Genomic DNA, 12664 nt, shown 5'->3' with positions numbered 1-12664 from the left:
ATATATATAGTACTGAGGATTGAACCCCGGGGTGTCGCACTGAACTACATCCCTAACCCCTTTTCATTTTTAAATCTTGGGAAGGAGTCTCTTCAAATCGTTGTTACCCAGACTGGGTTCAAACTTGAGATGCTCCTGCCTCAGCCTCCCAGAATGCTGGGATTACAGATGCTGTCTTTTGTTGCCACTTTACACCATTTGCCTGGTCCCCACTTTACCCTACCTTTAGTCTTCATCCCCACTCCAACCAGTCTTTCCAGTCCTTCAGCCTCGGTCTTTGAACTTCATTGCCACAAACCTGTGCTATTGTTGCAAACTGCAATCCTGGATGGTTTTCCTTTTCATATGCCACTTCAGTACAGGAGCAGCAACCAAGCCCTTGCATCAACACTCCTGTGGTCAAAAAAAGAAAACAATTTATTTATTCATTGACTCATTGAACCACACTCCCTAGACTGTAGTTCAGCCTGGCCTTGAATCACTGTAGCACAGGCTGATCTTGAACTCACAGCTCTTTCTGCCTCAGTTTCCTGAGTGCTGGAATGACAGGTGTGCACCACCTTGCCCAGCAAAAAAACAAAAACTAAAACCTAAATTCCAATCAAAACTCAGTTTGGAATCTGACTCCAGGCCACCTTTCTAAACTGATCTCTCTTAGCAGATGCAATTGGAAAGTGGTCTTTGGGGGAGGTGCTGGAAATTAAACTGAGGGGCCTTTGCACCAAGCTACATGCCCAGCCCTTTTTATTTATTCATTTTTAAAATTTTGGGACAGTTCTCACTAAGTTGCCCAGGCTGGGCTAGAACTTGGCAATCCTCCTGCCTCAGCCTCCTAGAGTCCTGGATTACAGAGGTGGGCCACCATGTCTGGTGGAAAATGGGTTTAAACTGGCCAGCAGAATTTCGTTTTTTAGATTTGGGTTTACATTGATTTTTAAGTCAGGAGATTTTATGACAAACCCCCAGCTTCTTTTGAAACATCAGTTAGAGCTGGAAACACTTTGGCAACTGGCTTAGACCAAGGACAGGGAGGAGTCCCCCAACTTGCCAGGTCACACCCTGTGCAGCACCTGCTGGTGTCTGTGCCACTGGGTCACATTCTTCTGTTCACACTGATGTTCTTGTGTAACACGCAGCCTCTTGGAGCCAGTGTCTGGTGTGGAAGGCGAGCCAGGAGGGTGTACACGGAAAAGACAAGTGGGTGGAGACTGTGCACCCTGTCTCTTTGGGGCCTTTCCTCTCCTCCCCCGGACCCCACAGCCAGTTGTGTCTGTCATTCAGCCCCAGCAGGAACCTCCCTGACCGCTGGAGCAAAGGCCTGAGAAGATGTCTTTCCACCTCTTCAGGGCATGAATTCCACCCCCCCACCCCCGTAGCAGCCGGCAGCCTTGGTAAGACGCAGGCTTTGTTTGCAGTTAAATGCCATGTAGCACAATAAGTGTAAATTGGGCTGGGATGGAGCCTTGAGGCCCTGGTTTGGGTCTGCAGCAGCAAAACATAAAAAAGAGGCTTAAAGAGCAAATGGCATGTCCTATGGGCAAAGCCGCGGTCACCACACGTGGGCACCAGGGGACAGCTGCCCCTGCAGGAAGCAGCCTCCTACCCCCCCAGGCTTTCTGCAGAGGGTTGGAGAGGCCCCGCCCCTGGGCTCTGCTCCCGAGTGGCAGAAGCTGCTTGTTAGGCCCCAGCTGTATCCATGTGAGCAAACCTCCAGCCTGGTCTGACTCACAACTCTAGTCAGAACGGCTCATGATACTGCGCTGTCTGAACAAGCTCATGGCCAGCACGTCGTAGCTTGGCCTCCTGGCCTCCCCACCTGTCCGCTCCAGGGCTCCCACACAGGATTTGAACTGTGCTCCTTTAAAACATCGGGCCGGACAGTCTGTAATAGCTAGATCTTGGACACAGCCCAAATGCTATCAGTCGATGAACGGATAAAGATGTGGTTTTTTATACAATGGAGCACTACTCTGCCATACAGAAGGATGAGCTCGAGACACTTCTGGCTAAATGGATGGGCCCTGAGACCATACTCTTAAATGAGATACATCAGACACACGTTTAAATACCGCATCGTTTCTCTGGTGTGAGAAACCAAAAGTGGAAATAAGGACTGAAATGTGCAACAGATACTGGGAAATGGGAAGGAAATGTTCAAATGTGAAGGGGAACAAATGAAGGGGAGGGAGAAAGGGAAAAGGGACGAGAAAAAAAGAAACTAGAAAGAAAAATAGAAACAAGGCTTTTGTAAATAAGGAGGGAAAGGGGGTTGAAGGGAGCGGAGGGGAATGGGAAAAAAGAAGAAAGATGTGTCATGTACAGGTATAAATTCCCAATGATGAGCGTTATCAATATGCCTATCTAAAATGTACCAACAATAAAAGATAAAAAGTCAAACATTGGGTCTTAAATGTTTTGCTTAAAATTTTTTTTTCTTGGTTCTAATCTTACATCTTATTTATCTATATATCTATATAATCAGCACCGGGGAGGGACCCAGAACCTTGCAGTGGGTTACATGCCCAACACTTTTTAAATGTCTTGAGACAGGGTCTCAATAAATCCCAAAGTTGCCTTGGCTAGGCTTGAATTTGTGATCCTCCTGACTCGGCTTCCTCGAAAAATGGGATTCCAGGCACGTGCCACAACGCCCAGCTGATGATACATGTTTGCAACCCATCAGGTAGTGAATTAAAAGATGCTAGCAAAGAACCGGTGAAAAGGAGTTGAAGTTGGGTTTAAGTTTACCATTTGGCAATAATCCAGGACGCAATCGGCTGACTCCTCTCTGGGTCCTGGCCAATGTTCCTTGTCAGTCCCCCAGTGTTTTTCTTCCACGTGTTTATTTTAACAAGGAGGTAGGACCCAGGACCTTGTGTATACTAGGCAAGCTTTCAACCACTGAGCTACACCCCTGGCCCTAATTGTTTTATTTATTTTTTTAATCTTTTTATTGGTGCATTTTAGACATAAGAATTGCTAACACTCATCGTAGGGAATTTGCACTGTACATGATACATCTTGGTTCTTCTTTTTTCCCCCATTCCCCTCCTCTCCCTGCAATCCTCCTCCCCTCCCTATAGGCAAAAGCTTCCATTTTTTCCTTCTATGTTTTTCTTTTTTTCTTTTCATCCCTTCCTTTAGAACCAAGGAAATCTTAAAAAGCCCATAGCTCAGTGTGATAGGAGGCTTTTTTTTTAAAAGATGCTTTTCTAACATAAGTTTAATCCCCAAGTATGAGAAACAAAACCACAAAATATTCAGGACTGTGTGGCCCAGTGGTAGAGTGCATGTCTAGCTTATTAAAGGACCCGAGTTCAATTCTCACCACACATGTGCACAACACGCACACTCATCAAACTGGAAGACACATGCAGTACTTTCTAAGTCTTGAGCAAGAAGCTTGTGTTCACAGAGGAAATTCCACATGGGAGAAGGAGCTCTGCACTGAAAGGACAGGGAGGGAAGTGACGTGTTAACTAAACACCTACTGTGCACTGGGGCTGACAGAAGTGTTCCCGCTTCACCTCACAGACACCTTGTAAACAGGAAGGTGTGTCCCAACTCACAGAGGAGGGTGTAGAACCTTGGAGTGTGGTGTCATTTTGCAAACATTCAGCCATCTCTGGGGACTGGAGTGTGGGCCAGCAGGCATCCAGCTCTTGCCTTTTCTTTTTGCGGTAATGGGGATTGAACTTGGGACTTTGCACTTGCAGGGCAGGTGGCAGAACCACTGAGCTACATCCCTGACCCAGCAGCTCTTGCCTTTTTCCTGTGTCAGAGGACATGGTTCAGTCAAAGAAATGTCAGTGTAGCCCACACCTAGTGTGCACTCTCCAGGTGTCACTCTGGGTGCCAGGGTTCTTCTGGGGGGTGCTGCAGGAGGCCTGGAACAGTGGGAGGCATACCCAAGACTTCGCAGGACTTGCCGCTACCTCCCCTGCCTTTTCCTCCTTCTCCCTCTTCTTCTCCTCTTCCATCTTGTTTTTTGAGACAAGGTCTTGCTGTGTCATCCAGGCTGGTTTTGAACTCTCCATCCTCAGGCTCGGCCTCCCAAGTACTGGGCTAACAGGTGTGCACGCCCAACACGCAAGACTCTCCTTTTCACAAAATTGCCCAGCACATAGTAGGCACATGTATTCATTCACTCAGTTCTCCTGGGCAACTGTAGATATGGTTGTCAGGCTGGGGATTTAGCTCAGTGGTGCCGCCGCCTGCCTCACAAGTACAAGGTCCAGAGTTTGATCCCCAGTACCTAAATAAATAAATAAAATTAAGAAAGGACCAGGGATGTAGCTCAGGAGTAGAGTGATCAAGTTCAATGCCAAGTACCCCCAGAAGAATGGGTAAGGAGATGGAAAGTACGGGACCACAGACGATGCTGAGCTGTTGGGTAGGCTGGCCAGGGAGATGCCTATCAGAAGTCTAACTTTTAGTAAAGTCGTGAAGCAGATGTTTAATGTCTGGAACTATTAAAATAATGCTCCCTCCAGGAAAGAGAACAACTGTGAAGAAAGCTGCTCAAACACTATGTGTCATCTTTTCTTCATCTTATTTTTTGACACAGGGTCTTTCTATGTAGTCCAGGCTAGCCACGGGCTCACGGCAATCCTCCTGCCTCAACCTCCTGAGTGATGCGATTACAGGTGCGCACCATCATGCCTGGCAGGATATCTCTTTCGTTTGTTTGTTTGTTTTGTTTTGTTTTTGAGACAGGGTCTCACTATATAGTTGAGACTGACCTGGAACTCACTATGTAGCCCAAGCTGGTCTCGAACTCACAGAGATCCTCCTCCTGCCTCAGCCTCCTGAGTGCTTACAGGCATGCGCCACCACGCCCAGTTAAGATATCTCTTTTTAATATAACAGTTTGTTGAGATATAATTCATACCATATTCCCCATCTACTTCAAGCATATGATTCTGTGATTTTTAGTATATTCATAGCTGTACAAGCATCACCATAATAAACTTTAGAATATTTTCATCACCCCAGATAAAGGTTTTGCCAATTAGCTATCACTTCTTATTTCCCTGCCAGCCCTGCCTGGCCGCAGGTCACTCCTCACCACTTGTTTCTGGTCTCTGTCTCCAGTGCTGGTTGGGCAAGGACTCTGCCCTGTCCACACCCTGGGGGCCTGGTACACAGACGCTGTGCTGCTGGAGCTCCAGACACCTCTCTTCCCATTCTGTTCTGGGAGGCAGGTGAGTGATCACTGAGAAAGCTGTGAGGGTGCGCTGGCCTTGAGAAGTTGAGAAACTCTCCTGGAAGGGATGAGGGTGACAGAAAGGAAAAGCAGATGAGGGGGATCCCTCGCTTCTGTTTTTCTATTATTCTGTTTGCTTTGCAAGTCACCCTAAAGGTCAGCCGGCTAGAAGCCCTAAGTGAAAGTGGGAAGTGCTTCAAAATTAATTGCTATTTATATGGATAATTTTCTTTCTCTGTTTTTACATATTTATGCTTCCTATTTGCTAACATTACATAAAGGAACTGATCAAGAAATTTAAAAAGCTGGGCTCTTCCTAATATTGTGACTTAGCTTTTCTCAAATTATCCTCTTCTGCTGGGAGTGGGGGTGCATATCTCTAATTCCAGCACTTTGGGAGGCTGAGACAGGAAAATCTCAAGTTGGAGGCTACTCAGGCAACTTGGCACTTCAGTATCTCAAAATAAAATATAAAATGTCTCAAAAGAAAAAAGAAAATGAAAAAGGGCTAGGATGCAGCTCAGTGCAATGGCCCTGGGTTCCACCTGCAGTGCTGAGAAGAGAAAACTCCCTCTCTTTGTATGAGGGGTGAGGTGTGTGTACAAGGCGCCCGCTGTTCTGCCCAGTGGCACTTCCTGAGCTGCTGGCCTAGCTCCTCCCTCCATCCCAGAATTTCTGAGTACACAAAGTGCAGGTGGCTCAGGGGCGAGCGTGTGCACTGCTAACCATCGAACAGCCAAGACCCTTCCAGCCCTTCGTCGAGGCTTTCCCACTGGGGAGGACCTGGGAAGGGGCCTTGTGGACACCTGGTGCAACCCCTTCACAGGAATGGCCATTTAGCGGACAAGTGCCAGGCCAGAGCGTGTGTGTGCGCGCGCACGCACACACACACACACACAGACACACACGCGCGCGCGCGCGCACACGCACACGCACACGCACAGTTTTTTGTTTGGTACCGGAGATCGAACTCAGGACCTTGTACTTTTGAGGCAGGCAGAGGAAAATCCCTGGCCCCCCCTTTTGTTTTTTGCCGTCCTGGGGATTGAAACCAGGACCTTTGCACAGAGCTACATAGAAGGCCCTTAACATTTTTTTTTCCTTTTTGAGACAGGGTCGAGCCAAGTCACTAAATTGACCAAGCTGGCTTGAATTTGCGAGCCTCCTGTCTCAGCCTCCGAGTGCTGGGAATACAGGCGCGTGCCACCATGGCGGGCTCTGATCCCTGCCTCACTGTCAGTTGCACGAGGGGCCGGGATCTTCAGTTTGCTGGTCTCTGGGCCGCACGGTCCCCGGAACGGCCAGGAGGCCTGGTGGCAGGGTGGCAGGGGCACAGCCCCTCTCCAGGCTGGGCTGGGGCAGGGAGATCCCCGCTGTAGGACTTAGGTCTCAAGGTCACGCCGCGCACTCTCCGTCCGCTTTCAGAATCAAGCTCAAGCCCCAGGTCCGGCTAGGAGCAGCCAGGGAGGCCAACCCAGCCTGCCTGGGCGGGGCGTGGCCTCACGAAAGCGAGTCAATCCTGGGCCACACAGCCTGGGGGCGGGGCGTTTCCGCTCCACTGCCCTTCTGCCCTCGGGGATGACCCCGCCCCTCTTCCGGGTCCTAGAGGAGCGGGAGGGCTGGGAATTCGACCCGGTAGTCAGGTTGTTCGGTTGGGGCCCGGCCCACGGTGGACGTAGTGAGCTTGGGACGTACATTTTCAGGAAGCTGAGCAGAAAAAGGGCTTAGGTGGAGCAAAACCAGGTTGTTTCCAATTCAGAGCAGCTACCGTGTGGAGCCTTGCGGCGAGTCCAGGAATCCAGGCCCACAGCCGAGGTTCCCAGAGTGCAGCATTCTTAGCACTGCGAGGAAGATGGGCGATTACTGTTTGTATTTAACATTTACAGCGCTTGCCTTAGAGGGCTAGGCTGGGGCTCAAAGAACAAAACGGATTCCAGCCTTCTTGAAGCTTTGTAAAAGGTGATTACAACGCTTTGGGGTGGGAAGGGTAAAGCAGGTTACACTATTAAATAGGAGGCCGGATGTTTTCGGTGCGTGCCTTGTAATCCTGCCACTCTGGGGGCTGAGATAGGAGGGTCACAAGTTCAAGCCCCGTCTAACAACTAATAATTTAGTGAAACCCTGTCCAAACGGGGAAAGAAAGTCTTGGGATGTGGCTCAGTTCTAAGGCCTTGGGTTCATTTCTCAGTGTGTCGGTTGAGGGGGGCAAGTCAGACAGGCACTAGTGAGTAAGTGAGATCTGAACAAAGAATTGAAGGATGCTGGGAGAGCATTCCAGGCAGAGGAAACAGTGACATCAACAGCAGGATGAGTGTTGTGGTTACCGCATGGACTTGGGAGAAAGGGTGCAGATCTTGCAGGGTCTGGCATGCATTTTACTCAGAAATGGGGAGCTAGGAAAGAAAATGACAGAGCTGCTGGGCATAATGGCACAAGCCTGTAATCCCAGCACTTGGGAGGCTGAGGCAGGAGGATTGCTGCAAATTCAAAGTCAGGGCTATATAGTGAATTCAAGGCCAATCTGTACTACACAGAGAGACTCTGTCTCAACAACAACAACAACAACAAAGAAAAGAAAAAAGAAGAAGATGAAAAAAAAAATGACAGAGTGGTGATTGGTAGCAAAATCCAACCTCTCTGAGATCCAGAATCTAGCCATAACAACTTGTGGAAGAAAAAAAAAAAGAAGAACATCACCAAGAATTGAGAAGGAACTGAAAAAAAATTAGAAGCCACAAAGGAATGGGAAAGATGGTCACAACACAGAAAAAAGGAAACAATTTAGACTCTCCCTGGCTCTGGTAACTTGAAGGGAGGGGATCTGGGTTCCACAGAACCAAGGTAAGTGAGCAGGGCTGGGAGCTCCTGGGAGAAATGTCAGCAGAGTCTGTGTGGACAGCAAAAATTTAGTCTAAGGTGAATTGGAATAAGAGAAAATCAGAAGACAGCACAAAGGGCATACAAATCCTGGTTACAGAAATTGTGGGAGCCTGGCTGAACCAGAGCGACTCCATATCGGCCAGCGAATGACCTAGAGACTGTCGCTGCCCCCATCCCTTATAAGATAACTAGTGATTAATTGTGAATTGTTGGATAACTGCTTTGAAGTAGCTGGGAGGCTGGGTGGAGACTAATGAACACAGAGACCCAACATGGATTGCACCACTCCTTGCGTGCCTGTAGTCTGAATGTTCTGAACATTATAATCTAAGTTGTAAATGGAACAGCGGATGAGCAATCTGCTAATCATCAGTACATGACGGTCAAGTATGTGCCTGATAACCACTAGGTCAGAACGACTGCTTCTTTGCCTTTGTCCTCTTCCCGTAAGTTTTATATATAAACCCCCCTTCAGCCCTATATAAAATAGCCTCTGTTTCTGAACTAATCACCTCTCTGAGCCACTTGGCTTGGAGAGTGCCATCTGGCCAGACTAATAAAGGTCTATTAACCAACTTGCCTGATATATTCCTTCCTAGATGACTCTCGCTATCGGACAAGCTCCTGGAGCCTCGCTGAGCTACTGAGCCCAGCATCGTGAAGGCCTCTTGGCTGTTCACGCTCCAGGAGTAAAAATAAAACTCAAATCTTACAAAATAATAGTAGACAACTTTCCAAATATTCAGAAAGAATTGAATACTCAGATAAGTGAGGCATGCAGAACCCCAAATAACCAAAGTCGAAAGAGAAACTTTCCACATCACATTATAGTCAAAATCCTGAAAGTCCAGCACAGGGACAGTCTTAAAAGATATTAGAGAAAAGCAATGAATTGGCTGTGAAGGTAAGCCTGTCAGAACTACAGTAAATTTCTCAACACAAATCTCTAAAACCAAGAAAGCTCAGAGTGAAGGGTTTTAAGCCCTAAAAGATAACTACTTCCAGCCAGACTTAAATCTCCTGCAAAACTTTCTTTCAAAGTTGATGGAGAAATACGGCATTTCCATGACAAAGTAAACTCATGACCACCAAAGCAACATTACAAAAATTCTCAAGGACATCCTAAAAACAGACAGTGAAGCCAACAATGTCAAAAAATCTAATAGGTTGAATACACCAGGCAGGACAAACAGTTAAACAGAAGGGGAGGGATAAGCAATGGAAAATAATGCAGTGACAAGAATAAGTATCTTAAATAAAATTTATTTAAAAATATAATAAGTAAAATAATAATAATAATAATAAGTATCTTTCAGTAGTTACTCTCTGTGAATGGTCTCAATTCCCCAATCAAAAGACACTGATTAGGCCAGGGATTTAACTCAGTGGTGCTGCACCTGTCTGGAAAGCACAAGGTCCTGAGTTTGATCGGCAGGATGAAAAAAAAAGACACCGATTGGCAGAATGAATTAAGAAACAAAACCCAGGCTTCTGCTGCTGTTTGCTGCTTGATGCTTTGCTGACTCCTGCCTGCTTGCCTCCTCCCTTCTGCCATGCCACCCTGCCTTGGAGCTATCCAAGTATAAGCTGAAACCTACAAACTGTGAGCTGAAATAAACATTTCCTTCTAAAAAAAAAAAAGCCACACACAAAAACAACAAAGGGTATGTAATATTCAACACAATCCAAGAAGAAATCCACAGATTGAAAATTAGAGGTTGGAGAACAATATTCCATGCAACAGGAAAAAAGCAGATAATATGATTATATAGAAGACCCCCAAAATTCCTCCAAAACACTCTGAATTAGTAATCAAATTCAGTAGTGCAGAGGATACAAAGTCAACACACAAAAATCGATAGTGTTCCTGAACACCACTAATAGACTCACTGAGGAAGAAGTCAGGGAAACAAAACCTTTCACAACAGCAACAAAAAAGTAAATACCTAGGAATTAACCTAATCAAGAAAGTGAAAGACCTTTACAATGAAAACTACAGTACTTTGAAAAAGAAGATAGAAGAGGACATCAGAAAAAATGGAGGCTGGAAATGTGAGATAATGAAAAGATGGAAATAAAGTGGTTGTAGATGGGGAGGGGACGAGGGGGTAAAGGGAGGGCAGGGACAAGGGGAAAAAATGAGAACCAAGACTTGTCATGTAGAGGTACAAGATCCCAACAATGAATGTAACTGTACTGTATCCCTAAATGTACCAATAAACTCAATTAAAGCTGAAGAAAAGAAAATAGAGGCCCGGGCGTTGTGGCGCACGCCTATAATCCCAGCACTTGGCAGGCTGAGGCAGGAGGATCACTGTGAGTTTGAGACCAGCCTGGGCTACATAGTGAGTTCCAGGTCAGTCTCAACTACATAGTGAGACCCTGTCTCAAAAAACAACGAAAAAGAGAAAATGGAAAAATTATCCCATTTCTGGAAAGGCAGAACCAATATAGTAAAAATGGCCGACTTCCAAAATTGTTATGCATATTTAACATAATCCCAATCAAAATATCAATAGCATTCCTCACAGAACTAGAGAAAACAGCCCTAAAATTCATATGGAACTAGAAGAAACCTAGAATGGCAAAAGCAATTTGGTGCAACAAGAGCAAGGCAGGAGGCACCATGATCCTTGATTTGAAAGTGTATTTCAAAGCTACTGTGATAATAACAGCATGGTACCTGCAAAACAACAACAAACAAAAACAGACTTGTGGATCAACGGAACAGAATAGAGGATGCAGAAACAACTCTAGGCACACTCAGCTACTTTATCTTTCAAAAAGATGCCAATCAAGGGCTGGGGACTTAGCTCAGTGATGACATACCTGCCTCATAAGCGTGAGGTTTTGAGCTCGATCCCCAGTACAAAAAAAAAAAAAAATCAGACAAAAAGGGACCAAGTACTTTCACTAGAGGAAAGAAAGCCTCTTTAATAAATGGTGCTGAGAAAACTGGCTATCCACATGTCAGAGACTGAATCTATACCCACATCTCTCAGCATGTATTAAACCAAAATTGAAATGAATCAGCTGGGCATGGTGGTGCACACCTGTAATCCCAGCACTCTGGAGACTGAGGCAGGAGGATCACTGGGAGTTCGAGACCAGCCTGGGCTACATAGGTCAGTCTCAACTACATAGTGAGACCCTGTCTCAAAAAACAAAAACAAAAACAAAAAAGATTAAAACTAGACCCATATTTTTCACTATGCATTAAGCTAAAATAAAAATGGATCCAAGATCTAAATATTAAAACAGAAATACTAAATATACTGGTAGATAGAATACATTGAACTCTTGAGGACATACATAGATGTAGGCAAAGACTATGAACAAACCCAGACTGCATGGGAAATACTACAAGAATCAGCAAATGGGACCACATTTTATTAAAAAGCCTTTGCTCAGCAAGAGAAACCACCAACAAAGTGAAGAGACAACCTAGAGTGGGAAAAAAAATTTTACCAGCTATTCAGATAAAGGACTTATCTAGAATATATAAAAAACTAAAAAAAATTATTGGACCCCTTCCCAAATTTAAAGACCCAATCAAAAAATGTCCATCTGAAATGAAAAGACACTTCTCAGATGAAGAATTAGAAACAGCAAATAAATATATTTAAAAATGTTCATCATCACTGGTCATTTGGGAAATGCAAATCAAAACAACACTCAGATTCCATGTCACTTCAGAAAGAATGGCTGCTATCAAGAAATCAACCCATAACAGATGCTGGTGGGGCTGTGGGGAGAAAGGTACTTCTCCACAGTTGGTGGGAGTGCAGACTGGTGCAACCACTATGGATATCAGTGTGGAGACTCCTCAAAAAACTAAAACCAGAGGTTCCATTTGACCCAGCTGTCCTGTTCATGATATATTCCTGAAAGAATTAAAAGCATCATAATCACACCCATGTTTACAGCGGCACTGTTTGTAATAGCTAAATTTTGGAGACAGCCCAAATGCCCTATCAACCAAGGAAATGGTAAAAAAAGATGTACTTTTAAAATATACAATGGAGTACTATTCTGCTATAAAGATAAGCTCGCAACATTCCTAACTTAACAGATGCATCTTAAAACCGCACTATTAAGCGAAATAATTCAGACACACACACTGAAATACTGCATTGCTGCTGGGTGTGGTGGCACGCATCTATAATCTCAGCACAGGAGAGTCTTCAGCAAGACAATTGCTGTGAGGCCAGCCTGGGTTGCAGAGTGAGTTCAAGGCCAACATGAGCTGTACAGCAAGACCCTGTCTCAAAAAAAAAAAAAAAAAAAAAAAAAAAAAAAAAAAAAAAAAAAAAGAAAAGAAAAGAAAGAAAAGCAAAGCGTTGTTTCTCTAGTGTGAGAAATCGAAAGTGTAAATAAGGACAAAAATGTATAATAGATATTGGGAAATGGGAAGAAAACGTTGAAATGAGAAGGGGAACAAAGGAGGGCAAAGGAGGAGAGGAAAGGGACAAGGGGAAAATGAAAACAAAGCTTCTAGGGCCGGGGATTTAGCTCAGCGGTTCGGTGGCCTGCCTTGCAAGCGCAAGGACCCGAGTTCAATCCCAAAAAAAAAAAAAA

This window comes from Fukomys damarensis, unplaced genomic scaffold, assembly GCF_012274545.1.
Source record: "Fukomys damarensis isolate Sample0158 unplaced genomic scaffold, DMR_v1.0_HiC HiC_scaffold_34, whole genome shotgun sequence".
Classification (NCBI taxonomy): Eukaryota; Metazoa; Chordata; class Mammalia; order Rodentia; family Bathyergidae; genus Fukomys; species Fukomys damarensis.
The sequence above is the reverse complement of the archived record's forward strand: the minus strand, read 5'-3'. Positions refer to the sequence as shown.